The following is an 11,766-nucleotide window of genomic DNA, read 5'->3' as shown; positions in this document are numbered from 1 at the left end:
TTCTGTGAAGCTACATTGTAATTATTGTCTGTGAAACTCCTCACAGAATAAGGGTTTTACTCTTATGTTTTTTGATGCTCTCTGATGACCTAATGACCCACAAGATGTTTGGAAGCAGAGTGACAGTAATGTTTAGTAGCTTGTTGCTGGTTTACTTCAACGTCGATTATTTTATAACCTGTTTTCACACATCACTTCCAGGCGTTCTGAGATGACCTCAGACTTGAGTTCCGTGAAACTGATCTTTCCAATTTAGATCAGGTTTCTCATAGCTACGTAGTATTCTATAGATGTGTCTTGTGCTTCATTTCCAGTGGTGGAGCGAGGGATTTAGGCTTCTCGTGTGCCCACAGTATGTCAGTGGGATTTGCTGTCCATGTTAGAATGTGCCCTTCTCATAGTAGAAATGAAACCTTGTTCAGAGTCTAGTTACTAAATTAAGTTTAACTTAGTTTAACTAACTTATGGGGCAATTATTTTACGCAATCTCATCCATTTCTGAATTTTTATTTAGGTTTTTTGTTTCAGTCATGCTGATGAAGTAAGGCATTTAGGCTCCCTGTGTGCCAACAGTATGTCAGTATGATTTGCTGGCCTGATGCACAATATGCCCCGCACTGCTGAAATGGAGATGACGCCCTTGGTTAGTTGAGCCTGCAGGCTCTAAATCCGGCTCTGTATGGAGCTGGGTCAGTCGCTCCGAAGGCCTCTGCCAGATGAAAAGCTGAACAGCAAACCTCAGTGTAAACTGGAATGAAGGAACTGGATGCAATGTTTATTTTTTGTTTTTTTTTAAGATTTAGATTTCTGGATAACACCCCTTCCTTTGGTGCAGATCTGTTATATTTGTAGTGCAATAGAGATGATTCCTTATTGGATGTCCCATACGTACATACAATAACTGTTGAGCTATGTAATGTCTCAACCCTAGTGGTTAAACGTTTATAGGTTGTATACAACATAGGAAGCACAATGTGTAATGCAGGAAATCACAAAACAAGAAGCTGTCATTGAAAAGCTGCTCACTTCTGATAGTTCAAAATATATTATGGAGTTCTGTTGATTGAAATTGAAAAGGTTATTAGCAAACTAAAAGTCAGCAGATTAGCGGAAAAACATCTGAATTATTAAAAATCCAAGGATGATTATGATAATGCTGGAGACCACTTTGTCTGGATCTTAACCTGGAGGAATGAGACTGGGGGCCTGGAACACTGATAAATAATAAAAGCTAATAGCAGCTGTTGAAGGATTCAGGAGAGAGACTTACACATCACACAGCTAAGTCAGGGTTTACGAAAAGAAGATACAGACTAGTTGTAAATTTGGTATAGGAAATTTATTGCTGAAGATAGTTGAAAGTTTAGCACTTTAGGAATTAAAATCTTTAAATTGGTTATCTGAACTTTATGCTGCATTGGGCACAGCTCAGCTCAATGTCATGTAAAAAGACTTGGGCCAGATGAAAAGGCCTGAACTTTTCCCCAACATTTTTATTCTCAGAAAAAATAGACGCCAATTAGATTACAAAAGTTTCCTCTGAGAGGGTCAGAGATTGATGCAAAATAGAGTCCCATCCTGTTACCAGAACAGAGACCCAAGTTGACATGACGGCACGTAACAACTGATTTCCAACTTTTTTTGGATCTCCTTTATAGCTCTGTTTCTAAGCATGATGTGATCTCCTGGCTCTCTTTCCTGCTGCACCTGGTTCTGTGGAAATTACCAGATAGCCAAGTCGCTGTCGTGTATTCACCTGGTCAGCAGAGCAAAGATGTATGCCTCACTGTACACTGCTCCACCTCTGTGGCCTTGGCATGCTTATTGATAATCATGTCATCTGAACCACACCTGGTTTTGTGGAAAGCCCCAGTGAGCTGGTGACTTCTGCGCTGTGTGCTAGAGACAGGGCATCCTTACTATGCACGGCCTTACTGTGCTTCCTCACTCTGCTATGTGTCTTCCTCACCGTCTGTGTGACAGCACACGTTTGCTTTTACATACACGGGTCCTCCACCTGAGCCCAGGTAGTCGGATACAGAGAGAAACAGACAGAGCCACAAAGTCTTAACACTTTGATCTAAACTTTAGCTTTTATATAGTTACTGAATATATTGGTGTATGATTAGTAACAGTTCTCAAACAAATCTGCTTCTACGTGAACTTGACCGAAAATAATAGTCATCTCAGTTTGGACGAGGCATGCACTATGGATGTCGTGAGCCCACATCTGTTCATTGTTGTTGACTGAAATACACTTTCTATCAGATCTTAGTGTGTATAATAGTGTGTATGTATGTATTGTTATGCTCAATAACAAACATTGCAAAACAATATTTTGCTGAATGTGAAAATGTATAATGAATACACAAGGACCTCACATTCAAAGTTCCCATCTACTGTCACAATGCCACAGCCTAATATGTTTGGCAGTTTTGTTTTCAAGTAGGTTTTCACCTACAAGGAATTTCCTTTGGTATATTCGTGCATAACAACAAACATAGTAAGAGAAAATCAAAACTACAGTAGGAGCAGAGTAGGGGTGTTTGGCACAACTTCATCTACTTGCAAGGTGCATGGAGAAGGGGAAACGGTCTAATGAGGTCCAGCAACACTTGTAGTATATGGAACAACTTGTTAGACTTGTGGTCTTCATCATGAAATAAATTGCAAACATTTATATGTATGAAGCAAGTGCTGTCAAAAAACATAAATATGAAATGGAAAAATAAGCGACAAAGCTGTACTATATATCTGTTTTTTAAAATAAAAAGAGCTCTTCAGTTTTGTGTAGGTATGTGCAAAGTTCACAGTATGAAGTATAAAGAATATGTGCAATGTACAGAGATAATAATCCCAAAGTCAGCCACAGTTTTTCCTGCTTACCTCGGGGTCCTGGAGGTGTGCTGTTAGCTCATCTAGCAAAATGTTCGGGTCTACCGGTGCATTGCTCACGCAATGTGTAGTACACATGTAATTATATTGAATAGGTCAGCCCCGTACGTCGCCCCCCTTGTCACCAATACCCGATCTAGCTATTTGAGTCAGTATCGGACCAGTATCAGTATCGGATTGGTGCATTCTTAGTCTTAACTGTCTTTAGCTCCAAGTTTTTCTGTTCACACCACGTCACCAGACTCTCCCACCTGTAAACATGTTTTTCCCAGGTTTGAGAAACCTGGTTTTGCTACCTTGAGTACTCTGATAAAAAAACGGGATACTGTGGCTTATCTAAGTTTCAACTTCTTTTTGTACAGAACAAAGTGGCTTAGATACTAACAAATCAAGACACAACTGCATACATATGAATATAAACCTGGTCATACTGTTGAATCTTTAAACCACAATTTTAGAGTCACCTGCCTTACATGCACATGAAGATTAATGACATCCCAATCTTAATCCATGGAGTTGGCCCACCCATTGCAGCTGTAACAGCTTCAACTCTTCTGGGAAGGCTGTCCACAAGGTTTAGGAGTGTGTTCATGGGAATTTTTGATTATTCTTCTAGAAGCACATTTGTGAGGTCAGGCACAGATGTTGGAGAATGCCTGACTCGCAGTCTCTGCTCTAATTCATCCCAAATGTGCGCAGTCATGTTGGAACAGGAAGGGGCCATCCCCAAACTGTCCACAAAGCTGTGGGCATGAAATTGTCCAAAATGTCTTAGTATGCTGAAGCATTAACAGTTCCTTTCACTGGAACTAAGGGACCAAGCCCAGACAGAAAAGCGTGATTCGTCACTCCAGAGAACACGTCTCCGCTGCTCTAGTGTCCAGTGGCATCGTGCTTTATACCACTGCACAACGCTTTGCATTGCACTTGGTGATGTAAGGCTTGGATGCAGCTGCTCGGCCATGGAAACCCATGTCATGAAGCTCTCTATGCACTGTTCTTGAGTTAATCCGAAGGCCACACGACGTTTAGAGGTTTGTAGATATTGACTCTGCAGAAAGTTGGCAACTTCTGCGCTCTGTGCGCCTCAGCATGCACTAACCCTGCTCTGTGATTGTATGTGGCCTACAACTTGAACTGAGTTTCTGTTGTTCCCATCGCTTCAACTTTGTTATAATACCAGTTAACCGTGGAATATTTAGTAGTGAAGAAAATTCACGAATGGACTTACTGCACAGGTTGCAACCTATCACGGTACCACGCTTGAACTTACTGAGCTCCTGAGAGTGACCCTTTTCTTTTTTGGTCTGCATGTTTAGGTGCTTGATTTTATACACCTGTGGCCATGGAAGTGATTGGAACACTTGAATTAAATGACTTGGATGGGTATCCTAAAACTTTTGGCAATAAAGTGTAGCCTATATATAATGCAATACAATTAAACAGCACCCCAAATTACAATAAAGTGCAATCAAAAGTTTTCTAAAACAGTTTCAACCAAAACTAAATATTTATTGCTGGATATTTGTATTAAACTGCATTACTTTTCACTGGAAGTACGTAATAAACTGGCAACAGAGTGTAGTATGAGAGGTTAAAATACGTAAAACTTTGAATACTCTGAATTACGGCATTACTTAAAAAGAGATATCTGAACATGCAGTACACACTAATCAAATACAAGAGATTATGACCTTTAGAAAAACGAGTCATCACTTAAGAGAACTTTTATCAAAAACACAATTTTATTGTAAAGACGTGATTTCTGAGAAATTGCATAGAATTCATTAAGCCACACATTGTTGTAGTCATCATTCATCCATTACTTTATCCTCACAGGTGGGCAGAACACAACACTTCTATTCAATTAGATATTGATGGCAAATTACATTTTTGCTTAAATGACCCCAAAACGTTTTTTTCCATCTCATCTGGCAGTGCCTTTCCCTTAGTGCCCTTCAGAATGATTTTCAGGTCTGTGTTTTGACTGCATTTGACATAAGTCTGGAAGAACGTCAGATACCGTCATGTCAAAACTGCAGCCCACCCTCCAAAATCCTAACCCAGTTTTTTGGCTATCCATACAGTTTGTATGTATAAAACTATGATTAGTCAGTAAGGCTTTGTTTAAAAGACAAATGTTACTTTTTTACTATAATACAATATTTTGTCTTTAATTCTTTAATTAATGAGGTAATTAGATGCTTCTCAGTAGTGAAAAGAAGGGATTTGTAGAAAATAGTTTGATACTTAATGAAGCTGAGGCATACAGCTGTAGAGCACTGTAGAGTCTCTTTACAGACTAGCTTGCTGGAATTTTCCTCCTAATAACTGCAGTGCTCGGCGTCCACTCGTTTAACAAATCTCATGATGGGATTGGAGGCATTACTGCTGTTGCTAACATGGTTTAGTACATAATTCAATAAAACGTAGCTTACAGTCTTCCATACTACTGCACATTGTTTCTGTCTCAAAAGTGATTAGAGTCAATATTGACATTTGTGTGGTCTGTAGGATTCGCAGCATATGGGCTGCAGCTCTGCAGAGGTTGATTTGTGTGTCTTGTTTAGCTCTGGTGCCAAAACCAATTTTATATCCCTGTGCAACCGCCTTCCACTGAACATAAAATATGTTGCAGACCTGAAGATCACTCAGGGTTTCACCTCTGAACAGACGTTTTTAATTTTTGAACACAAGAAGCACTAAGTCAGTGGACACAAGTCTTTGCATCCTCAAGGACAGCAGTCTTTTCTGTTTACCTGACAGTACAGTCCTCATCTGAGCAGATATACTGAACATGGTAGATATATAGCAAATGCAGTATCTAGCGTAGGCTGTTTGTTGTTCCGGCAATCCCTTTTCATTTGTATAATATATAGTAGGTTTGATACCTAAACCAACCAATATTGATAAAAACATTTACTGAAACAGTGAACCGATGAGACTGAGGACATCATCAAAGACTCGCTTTATTTTTCCTCCTGTTAGTGCTCGAGAGTCTTCTCGTGACCACAAAATGTCTCCTCAGGTCGGCTGCTCACTACTTTCTTATGCATGAGCTGCACTATGCTGCCGCCAAGAGACTGACTGTGGATGTGTCTGTGTTGACTAATGCGCACTCTTAGGACGAACAAAGTTGAACATTCAGTATTTATGCAGGTTGATGAAGAAACACTGTCAGCTACTTTCTGTGTAGGACTTCCTGCTCATCTGTTCTGGTCTGGTGATGCGAAGGATGAGTCCACTTTTAGTTTGATGCAGAGAATGTTGCCTGTATGAGAGGCGATTGACAGCCTTAAATGAACATGCAAATGCTGTATGTTAATGTTCTTGGCTGATACTAACTTAGCTTTGCCATAAAATTATTGGTATTTAAGTGGAATACGACATGGAGTTCTTACTAAACTCGTCAGTAACGTCAATACTAAGTCAACATTTCAATTTGTCCAATACTTTGGTATATGGCCAAACACCTGAAACCTGAACATACGCATCAGCCTCAGCTTCTGCAAATATTAGCATGCTAACATGCTAACTAAGATGGTATGGTAAATGTTACCTGCTAAACACAGCATTGTTACTGTCAGTATGCTGATGTAAGCATTTAAGCCTTTAGGACTTAGCGCCACAGCACCTAAGTGATACCTTATAGAGCCGCCAGCATGGCTGTAGACTATTAGTCTTGTTTTTTCATGACCTTTAACAAACCGTATGCTAAATGCTACAGATACTGTATAAAAACTCTTACAGACTGCTGAAAGTGGTTCTGGCTGCTGTTTTAACAGCTTGAATTATCTATGACTTCCTGAGTGTAAATCTTGTGTTTGACCAACTCTGGATGGTGCTGCAGGGGTTTGGGTGGTTGTAAATAAACAAGTAGTGACATATTTCCGAATGGAGTTATGCATTGTTTCCTGATGGCAGAAAATAGCTTTATACCTCACATTAGTAGAGGTATTGGTTGGGAGCTACAAAAGGTGACTCGGTTCCTTAATATTAGTCATACATAATACATACACAGAAAAGGCTGCTTTGCAAGACCTACAATGCTTTCACATATTCAGAGGGAGTTATGAACAGGTAGGAGTTAAGTGCCTTGCTCATGGACTTAACTGGACACGTAGTTTCTGTGGGTATCAAACCTGTAAACCTGTGGCATTGTTTACCAAAATAAAACTTCATGGAAAACAGTGGGAAAAGGCTTTCCAAACAGGTAAGTGACAATACAAATGAAAAAGCAGGGGAGCCATCAAATGACAAGTGAGAACATTTAATGAAGAAAAATGATAAAAAGGTCCGGGTCTGCAGTTGTTCTGGATTGCACATCTAAACCTTTTTTGTGTTCTTAATTAAGCGTCTGTATTTGTGCACATATTACAATTTCTCACTTTTCTGCATTCAACAGCTTCCCTCCTTTTTATTTTGAAATAGTCTACCAAAACACATGGTCTCCCAGCTGACACTATTCTATCAATTGATATGGTTGACTAAAAGTGTTTTCTGAGTAATATGGTCTTTTGAAGGAAGGTGAAGTGGCTCTGTGTTTAGCACTGAGAAACCTGACCTTCCTACAGTAACAAAGGAAATGTGTGTAACAAAGGAAAGTCTTCTGTAGACGTAGCCTATTTAGAAACTGCTCTTTTACATATTTTAAATTGTTAATCTAACATTAACATAATCTCCTTTGAACTGATTCTAAATGCACTTTTAAAAAACTCCCACTCTGATCTTACAAGAACATTTATGGTCACAGGAAAATGCTACAGGCACCTAAGCAATTGCCTTTTGCCCTTTTAATGTTGTAATTTTTTACGAGGTAAACTCATTTTGTGTTTCCTGCCACTAAGTGCATCAGCAACAATGCGGATCATTGTACTTCCAATAGGTCTCAAACCAACAGGCTTTCTGCAAAAACAGTATCTGTAGTGCTCACAGTAGAGTTTTTCTGGTGAGAGGTGCAAAATGCATCCAAATAACAAGTCACTTAATGTTTCTTAAAGACACGGAAATAAATGCAAGTGCAAGTTCATCAAATGGTTGTCTGTATCTCTTCTTATTGTTCTGAACATATTACTCCATACTCACTGTCATATAACACAGCTGCTCCTCTGCTACCACATGACCGCTGATGTCAGCCAAGCCAGAGTCAAGGCTGGGAACCTGTAGACAAAATGGTGTTTGTGCGTCCAGTCCAGCAGAGTGAGCATGTGTGGGCAATGAAGGCTAAGTGTGGAAGGGGAAGGAAAGAGAAAAAGAACCAATTAAACAGATGGCAGTAAATCAACATAATGTTTCCTCTAATAGCCCTGGTGTGTGTATTTTCTATATATATATATATATATATATATATATATTTTTTATTTTTTATTTTTTTTTTTACAGCATATGTATATATGAAGTTCAGCAGCCATATGAGAAATTAGCCTCCGTATTCACCGGGGTCCTCCCACCCCTCTGTCTTCTTCTCTAATCCGCCCACATGTATCGTCTGAGGAAAAAAAATAGTGCAGAAGGTGACGCTCCTCCAAAGGAACAGAGAGAGGCACAGAGAGGGAAAGGCAATAAGAGAGAGGTGTCTACAGGCTGCATCTCCATTGAAACATTTGGAAGAGGGAGGCAGAGGAAGAGCTGAATGGTAGCTACACCCTGCGCCTGGAAGCGTAGAGACACTGTAACAAAGGCTGGCAATTATTTTTGGCAATAACAAAGAGGTGGGAGAGGGGCTCTGAAATCGAGGGAAATAGCAAAAAAAAAAAAAAAAGACAAAAAAGAGAGCCAGTTTTCAGGGGGACTTCTGCTTCATTTCATCCGAAAGACTCATCCCTTGCCATCATCAGCATGACCATAAGCTATAAGTAACATTCGGCAATAACGGTGTCAAAACGAGGTTTTCAGCAACAGACGCGCGCAATCCTATTCTGATTTATTATAATCGGGGGGAAAAAAGATCAACTGAATGCCTGCGAGAAACTGGATACTCTTTGAAATCATAAGAAAGAGCGATCTAACAAAGAAAACTACATTGTGATTGATCTTTTAAGCTTGATGTGCGTGTTTCTGCACGCACTCGAAACGAACCTGAACCCAAAAGCAAGTGAGTATTAACCGTGTCTGTGTATATGTCTGTATTATGGTGGCTTTCTTCTGCGTTTATCCGTCTAATAACAGAGCATTTACTGGCCAGCAATAAAAGAAACAGAAAATATTTTAAAAAATACAGCGTCTAGCCTACATTCAACAAGTATCGTTTTATCAACAATAACTGCGATTATTTCCCCTGTAGCCTATTTGTGTTTTGATCAGTATCTTGAGAGATCAGAATGTGTGAATATTTTTCATATAGGAATCATAAATCTATTCACTGTATTTTTATTATTATTTCTAGCTGCTATAATACAAAGGGACTGTACTTTTACACAGTCATATTCTATTTAACCACTGATATAACGCCTAGAAATATAAATTATATAGATCTTAACATTCCTCTCATTGCACAAATGGTGGGTGTTTCCCCATCTACACCACTAGATCAGAGCAGTTTTATGCCTCTGAGGGAGAATGTGTGAGTGCATTCCTCTCGGCATCATTTTGTGTCTGTTTCTCAGTTTGCATTTGTGTGTTGCTTTTGTGCATTTGTATGCATGCATTTGTTTTACTTGCATGTGCCTTCAGTGTGTGTATGTGTGTTCTTGCAGCAGCAGCAGCAGCGTGGCAGCACTGTGTCAAGGCCTGAAATGGAGGTTTGATGAAAAACCATAGGAGGAGGGTGAGAGAGGGCTGACACACAAACACACAGATGACAGAGGGAGAGCAGACAAAGGTGTGAGGAAGAGATGGACATGGGGATTGAGGGGTTGGGGGGCACAGGAAGGACACAACGTCACTGAGATCTCATCCACGAAGTGTGTGGGGGCAGCTAAATGTCTAGACATGGTCTTCTTCCCCTAAAGCCCCGCTACCACATCACCTATGCTCTGCCAACTTTCTCCATCTGCATTACACTGCATTACGCACAAAGTCTGTAGTTTCATAACGCCTCTTCTTCCTTCACTTTCCAGTGCATGCCTCACTTTTTCTGCCAACTGGCTCCAGCATGCTCTTCCCCTAATGGAAACTCTCTTCATCCATTTGCTCTCTCCCTGCCCCCCCCCCCCCCCCCCCCCCCCCCCCCCCCCGGCCCCCTCAATCCTGCATTATAAATCCACAGCTGATGCTATTTTTAGATTGAGGGTAACCCAGAAAACACCCCTTCGATTTTAGCAAAACAAAACAAAAAAAAAGCCTCCCCACCAGAGACAGTGGCATGCTCTCAGTCGATGTGATTGGTGGAGTGGTGATGGGGCTCGAAAGGAGGGCGCTGCTGTTTAATCAACGGGGGGAAAAAATCTATTTTGAGGCTGTGATTGAATTACGCATCTGTCGTGTCCTGGGTTTGTGTGTTCTTGCAACTGACCCTTCCTCTCTCCTTGGCCTTGATGGTTTCTCCCTCATCTCACATCTTCCTACCAGCTTCAGAGAACTTTCCCTCTGTCCTTCAACCGAGCTGATGCTGCCTTTTAAATACCCACCATCAAATCCTTGACCTTGAGGCTCACCTCCAGCTCACACTCCCTCTTCTCTCATCTCCTTGTTCTCTCATCCTACCATATTATTTCTTCACATTAAAACTCAACTTCTCTCCTTCTTCCTCGGCCATTAAGAGTCTAATCTGTGGCTTCCCGAGTCCTCCTCTATGTCTAATCGCTGGGTAGTTCACAGGTCAGGAGTCAGTAATACTTCATCCCTCGTCCCGTTTGTCTGTCTGGCCCCGTGTACCACATCATTGCACTGCTGGATCATAATGGTCTTAATCATGCGGGAAGGGCAGTCTCATTAATTAGGAGTAGACAGGTTTAAATGACCTAAGAGAGAGTCGGGAGATGTGGGGGTTAAAGCTATTTGCACCTGATGCAAATTCTCTAAGAACCATATTTTAAAGCTGAATACTGAGGGGTATTAGCTCATATTTATCCAGGTCCAAAAATAGAGTTCCCGACATGACACACCATCCCATGGCTTTTTTTTAACATGCACTCAGTGCAGGATTTCAGGATTTTTCTGACCTCTCCTACACCAATCATTGCTCCTTGATGGAAGTTTTTGTACCTCTTCTTCCATCACTCCCTTCACTCACACTTGAAGTCTCACCCAGTGGGCATACCAAACCAAAAACTTCAACATTTACCCTCCTGTGGGCAGGAAGGATTTCAGTCATGGACACTGGCTGTGCTTTCAGAGCTCTATTACAGGCTTCATCTCTGCTGGTCTATTCCTGAAAATGGCCTTATGTATTAATCATCCCCAACCAGCTAAAAGGAGAAAGCCAGGAGCCCATGATTCTTTATACTCTCATAAAAAAAAAACAGTGTCTAGAGGGGATCAGAGCAAGAGAGTAGCATCAGCTTCTGGGTGGGGGTCTCCATGCTGGTGTTGCTGAGTAGAGGAGCTGCCTCTGGTAGATTGGCCATTTCTTTTCTGCATGCTTAATTGATTGGCTGTTTAATTCTTGTTCTGGGAATTGACCACTAGTGAGCTTTATTATGATGAGAAATGACTTGTTTTTTTTCTGCTCTGTGTACATTAGCTGTCTCGGAGCTACTGGGTCACTGTGTGGCCTCATTCAGTTTTCTTCTTTGCAAATGGACCCTGTTTTGCCTTTGCTCCATGCATTCATGACATGTTAATTCTTATTCATTCAATTCATACGCCACCTACCTCTCACCGCTATCACACATGCCACACACCTGGCTTCTTCTCTCCTGGCAGAGTTACACCATGAGGCGCAATGGCAGTTCTGGGGGAGGGGGGGGGGGGGGCCCTGCGGGGGGGGAG

This window comes from Micropterus dolomieu, linkage group LG14 (genome assembly GCF_021292245.1).
Source record: "Micropterus dolomieu isolate WLL.071019.BEF.003 ecotype Adirondacks linkage group LG14, ASM2129224v1, whole genome shotgun sequence".
NCBI lineage: Eukaryota > Metazoa > Chordata > Actinopteri > Centrarchiformes > Centrarchidae > Micropterus > Micropterus dolomieu.
Note: the sequence above shows the minus strand (reverse complement) of the source record.